At 37.9% G+C, this 6505-nt stretch overlaps 1 pseudogene; it reads right to left on the reverse strand.

Annotated features, from left to right (window-relative positions):
* Positions 1-356: 356 nt before the first annotated feature.
* Positions 357-2448, reverse strand: LOC120290529 (annotated as a pseudogene).
* Between the last annotated feature and the right edge of the window lie 4057 nt (positions 2449-6505).

Consider the following 6505-nt stretch of genomic DNA (forward strand, 5'->3'; position numbering starts at 1 on the left):
AAGTGAGCGGTTGTTCAGTCATTTATAATATTTGGGTACTCTAGAAATGCGGCAAAATTGTAGCTATTTGCATCTTCTTTCATCCGAAAGAAATTGCATTAAATTAAACACGATCGAAATAGGTTAACTCCACTCTCCCCATACTTAACCTGGTCTTTGATCTAAGATCAATCCATGGAAGTATGTAATTGATGAGGTAAATAAGACCTTGAACCTGTTCTACAAGTTAAGCTTGTGGCTAAATGTGTGGTTTAATTAGGTCAACAACTATGTACGTTCAGTCTTCACATACGGTCGGATGAGTATAACTTCGCCTCCCGTCCCGTCCCATGGTCACGCGAATCCTCTTGTGCAGCTTACTTCACATGCGGATGCACTGTCTCCTTCATTTCTTCTTCGTTCACATTGACCATGTACCGCTTCCAAAACCAGTGTTGCTTCCATACCTTCTCCACCATCGAGTCGATGGGGACGCCCTTCGTTTCGGGCAAGAAGAAGAGCGTGAACAGCCCCATGACCAAGATCCAAGCGGCAAAGAAGAAGAAGATCCCAGCCTTCATGTGGCACAGCATCGACAGGAAGGCCTGCGCGATGATGAAGGTGAAGAGCATGTTGGAGCTCACGGCGAACGCGAACCCGGCGGTCCGGGTCTCGAGGGGGAACGTCTCGCTCGGGATGAGCCACCTAGCGGGCCCCACGACCACGCGAATCCCCACGAATATGCACACCAGGGTGACCACGATTAGGGCTTCCGAGTGGTTCAATGAGCCTGTGGTCTTCAGGTCTATCAGGAGGATCAAGCCAATCACGATCTGCAGCATCATAGCACAATGTCACTGTCAGCTGTGGTATCGTGAGACTACTCGAATGAGCACAGGACTGAAATAAATCACTTGTAGGATTTTCTTCACCTGAGTGAGGAACATCTGGACACAAGCTTCGAGGAGCAAGATCCTCCTTCCGCCCAGTCGACCGTGTAGATAGAGACTAGCGTGCTGAACACGTTGACAAGACCCGTGATGACTGTCGAGAGCAGCGACGCGTTGCTGCCGAACCCGACCGTCTGGAAGAGGACGGGCGCGTAGAACATGATGGCGTTGATCCCGGTGAACTGCTGGAACACCTGGAGCAGGATCGCGATCACGAGCGGGGGGCGGCTCGAGGGCTGCATGAGCTTGCTGAAGGGGTTCTTGACCAGGCGGGCCATCTCACTCGCTGCCACAAGGGACTCGAACTCGGCGGTGACGTCATCGGTGCCCCGGATCTTCTTGAGGGTGGCGTTGCCCTCGTCGAGAATATTGCGCTCGATGAGGCTCGTTGGGGTCTCGCAGATGGCAAAGGACCCGACAAGGAGGATGAAGGCAGGGACCACGGCGAGGCCAAGGGAGATGCGCCACCCATGGGGGTGGATTTTGGAGGTGAAGTAGTTAATGAGGCCGGCGACCAAGATCCCGATGGTGATGAAGAGCTGGAAGCAAATGTTGAGCGCTCCTCTCATCTTGGCCGGTGCTATTTCTGATAGAAATAGAGGCACTGCCTGCAAAGAATCAGAAACATACATGGTTAAATCTTAGAAACCACATGTGAAGGCTAACCAGAGCTTTACTGCTATTGCTGCACAGCATTTACCTGATTGGCGAAACCGACGCCAATTCCGAGCATGAGTCGTCCGCACACAATCATCTCTTTGTTGATGCCGCCAGCCTGAAACCCGACCCCGATGAGGAAGAGGACCGACGCGATCTGCATAGTTGGCTTCCGGCCCATCTTTGTGCACACCCTTGAGGCGACGAAGCTGGCCAAGAGAGCAGCGATGTAGAGCGACGACGTGAAGAGCTGCAGAAGCGTGTCGTTGTATTTGCAGTAGTTGTTCTCTTGGACATGCTGCTTCTTCTCGTACACGTTTATAAAGAACTTCTTCAGGAAGTCATCCATGGATGTCACACCTCCTGTGTTTGATTAAAGAAAGACGAATGCGCTATATTATTTTCTAATAAATATTTTAAGATAATGAAATTTTCAATTACTAGAAGTTATATTCTGAAAATCACGTAATAAACTTTTCCCTCCGAAAAGATTACAGTAATACGGTTATTCTTTGTAAGCAACATAGGACTAGTTTACCAGCTAAAAGAGACATTTCTAGTACTTTAAAACAATATTTTTAGAGGGCCAACGCTAAAAACAGGTGCACTTTATGCCTGTTACATGATCAAATCCGTGTGAACAATCTTTTCAGATCGCCAATTTAAATATTTTTCGAGAGAGGAATAAAAATTCAAATGAAATAATTGGGAAAAAATAAGTTAAACCTGAAATTCCGATGTCATAACCGAACATAAGTCCTCCGAAGGCGGCGATGATCACGCAGATGATCACGTAGACCGTGACCTTGCCCTCAAACTCCGGGACATCGCCGCCGGGACTACTTACTACAGCAGCCGGCATTTTGACCTCTCCTTGAAAAGAAACTCCTCAAAAATCAATAAGTGGAGGGGCAAAAGATAAATTGGCATAAATGGAGGAGAGTAAAAGTACAAGAGCTGAAGAGAAATGGAGTTATCAAGGAGCTAAAAGGGCGAGAGAGAGAGGGAGAGAGGGGGAGAGGGGGAGAGAGAGTTTCACGTCCTTGAGTTTTTTTATTGCTCATCGCATTTTATAGAGGAAGAAAACTTCATTTCACTAAATGCGGAGGCAAGAAGAAATTGTTATTGATATATTTGTGGATATAATTTTAAGGCTATCCCTTAGGAATAGGTCTATGCATTTGCGTCCTCAGATGTTTTTCCTTTATTTATTTATTTATTTAGTTTAATTTTCTTTTCCTTTTCGTGGATAGATGAAGAATATTACCGCCATTAATGATTAAGGTGAAAGATTTTCCCTCTCCAAAGAGGTTGGAATGAATGACCTAGTTAAATTACGTTTGACTCTTGTCCCAATCTCTTTTCCTTTGTTTTCTTTATTTTATTTTATTTCAGTTTTTGTTCTCGTAATACTTTTCCGAATATGGCTCATATTTCTTTCCATCTCTACTCATTTGAGAATTATTTCTCCAAAGGACATTAAGGCTCCATTTATTTGTAGAAAATGAATGATTTGTAAAATATTTTTCTAAAAGTAATCACTTATATCAATTAAAAAAGAAATAATGAAAAATATTTTTATCATCCATGAAAATATCTCAACATAAATTGTTGTTAGTACTAAAAAGAATTTCATTGATTAATTATTTTAAGCTATATATGCGATCACTTTTAGAGAATACTTTCCAAATTATTCATATTTTGTGAAATAAACGGAGCCTAAAAAAAAAAGGTTGTTTAATTAGCTCATGGGTACTTTTGAGTTTTTCTTATCCTAAGTTAAGGAGTAACAATTTCTAACATGACTTGGGAACATATCAAACACCACATGAGTGAGTTTGGTATTCATATAATATGATCATGCAGGTATTGTCAACAAAGGAAATTAAAACACTCCAAAATCATGTTGCCAGTGATGTGATTTTAGTCAATCCGCTTTCCTGCTTATTATAACTAGTTAGATTTGAAGTGTAGTGTTGTCTTGCTGTTACATAGCTTTGTGCAAGCTACCTGTTGACATGAAATTTTTTCTCCAAATCACCTTCACATTTAAAGAAATTCAGGGATCCAATCCGCCAACAATAACAGATTTTGACCCCTAAATAAAAATACTAGTAGTGCATGCTCTTGCATCTCATAATTTAACGCAATCCTATGCATTTATAAATTAGGAACGATTTTCATTGTACAAGAAATGGCAAGCTCACGAATTTTTGCGAACCAGCTCGATATCGACCCTTGCAATTTTTTTGTTGTGCTGAATTTAAATAGACTGAGCCCAATCCAAGTTCAGCCCGAGGCCTTTAGGTAAAACTCAGCCTGAGTTGGCCACCTTTCCATCCCTCTTGATTGTTTCTCTTCCATCGATTTTAGAGGGGAAAATAACATGAATAATGGCTCGCACTATTTCCATTCCCTTATTAGCTCCTGACACTCTCTATTATATTGAATTGGACACATTATCCCTCACGAGTCTCACTCTTAATATAAGATGATTTCTTTTTCTTTTCTTTTTCCTTCTCCTTTCTCTTTTGTTTCAATTTTTTATTAGAGAGGAAATTACATATGCTCCTTTCAATAACATTTATTAAGGTTCAATGTGGGGCTCAATCTTGATTTAAGATTATTTCTTGCCTTATTTTCTTCTTTCTTTTTTTTTTTTTTTGGTTTTTTCCTTTTCTTTCTCCATTTGGAATATAATTGGTGAGGCTTTTTCCTTAAAAACCAGTTTACTTGATGAATAGCTTACTAAATATTGCGTTGATGAATTCTCTCTCTCTCTCTCTCTCTCTCTCTCTCTCTCTCTCTCTCTCTACTAGGAAACTATTATTTAAAAATAAACTAAGCACAAGTAAGAGTGAGAAGAACCGTTTACCAGTTTTAGTATGCAATTTTTTTTTTTTAATTATAAGTTTAATATTAGCTATTATGCTGTAGTTTGTGTTTTTAATTGCTCAACTTTCAATTTACTTTACATACTTTAAAAAATTAAAAATATATAGCAAAGTTAAGGATATAAAAAATTCTAAATATCCATTATTATCAAGCAAATGCAAAAGAAATTTCTCTCTAAAATATTATTACATAAAATACTATCTATGCCTTGTTTACATGATATAATTAGTTGTTGACAATAAATTATGGTAATTGAATTACATTATAAGACAACACATTTGAACCATTTGCAAACACATTTTTTTTATCAATTATAAATGCTTTAAAATTTTTATATAATAATCAATGGAAAAGAAAATTATCCTCAACGTAAAAATGAACTACAATAATAAGTTGCATATGCAACTTAACAAAAGATATTGTCTATTAAGTTGATTGACTCCCCTAAAAAAGGTTACTCTGTCAAAAGAAATATTTCGCCGGAATCAAACAATAAAATGTTTCAATTACATCATTAAGAGAGTCATTATCCACTACAAATATATATATATATATATATATATATATATATATATATATATATGAAGGAATAATTTTCATTGTTTAGACTAGGAAGCTCCAAATGAACTTGTGGACATGATTGATTACTATTCTCCATTCACAATTTCATCATTAATAGATAAATTTAAGCAATTTGGGTCCTCTTCAATAGTATCATCCACAGTGGCTACACTACAATATATATATAATGAAAGGTGAATAAATTAGGTATAATGCATTGGTCAACCACAATATTTTATCTTTGAGTAAATTCTCGTAAATTTGTACTGCAAATTAAAGTTGAAAAATTTACGATCATTGGGATTATCGAGGGAAATAAAGTTATTACTTGGCAGAACAGGCTTAGAAAAAGACAAACATGAATGAAACATTGAAATGTAATGTGTGTGGAAGGAATGATTAGAGTGAAAAAAAGTTGTTTAAGGGGATGTGGGCAGCGTTGCCTTTTAATAAAAATTAAAAAGAAAAAAAGAAAAAGAAGAATAGAGGTAAGAAATAATCTTTAATTGAGAGTATGACTCACAAGGTATAATATAGTCATTTCAATGTAATGGGAGTGTCAAAAGCCAATAAGGGGGTGGAAATACAACGAATATAATTAGTTTATGAATTTTTAATTTATTCAATGTGATCCTTAAACTTTAACTCAATGCATAATATCGTCTCTCAATTTTTTATTTGTTTAATGTAATGCATGAACTTTTGATATATGTTCAATTTAGTCTCGTATCATATGAAAATGTTCAATAACACCCTTCCATTAATTCAAGTTAATGGATTTCTTAATTTGGCTATGAAGCTGGTACATTTGAACAGTGGACAAAAAAAAAGTTATCCATGTTATTTGATGTTGTTGATTATTATATCTTGATTTAAGTTGAATATCTTACATGGATAATTTACGTATAATGTTATTCTTTTTCCACTATTAACTAAAATATAAATGGAAGGATAACTTTTGATATTTTCATATCATTTATGAACTAGATTGAATATTTATTGAAAGTTTAGGATATAAATTAAAAGTTCAGGATCCACGTTATACGATGGGTCAAAATTCATGTATCATTTGTATAATTAATCCATTTGAGAATGGCATGCTATGATGCAATATGTAGTTTGGTTTTCTTTCCAATCAAATGATGCGTCAGTTCAGGAAAGACCCTGAGGATTTGTAGGCTAAGGAAAGTGAACGAATGAAGGGAAGGGAAGACCGGGGAGCTCAATCTCGGCCAACACAGAAATGGAAGGAAGATTGGCTGGCGGATTGAATGGGTGATGAGATCATCTTTTGAGGGGAAATAGGGTCTTCTCCACCGCTTGAAATAGAGGGAGGACGCACAACGTGGCGATTCGGGGACAAGCAGGCAAAGAGCCAGAAACTTTCATGAGAGCCTTCGAGAGAAAAGCGGGAGAGAGCGGGTAGAGAAAAGCGGGAGAGAGCGGGTAAAGAAAAGTACGGG

Source organism: Eucalyptus grandis, chromosome 2 (genome assembly GCF_016545825.1).
Source record: "Eucalyptus grandis isolate ANBG69807.140 chromosome 2, ASM1654582v1, whole genome shotgun sequence".
Lineage (NCBI taxonomy): Eukaryota > Viridiplantae > Streptophyta > Magnoliopsida > Myrtales > Myrtaceae > Eucalyptus > Eucalyptus grandis.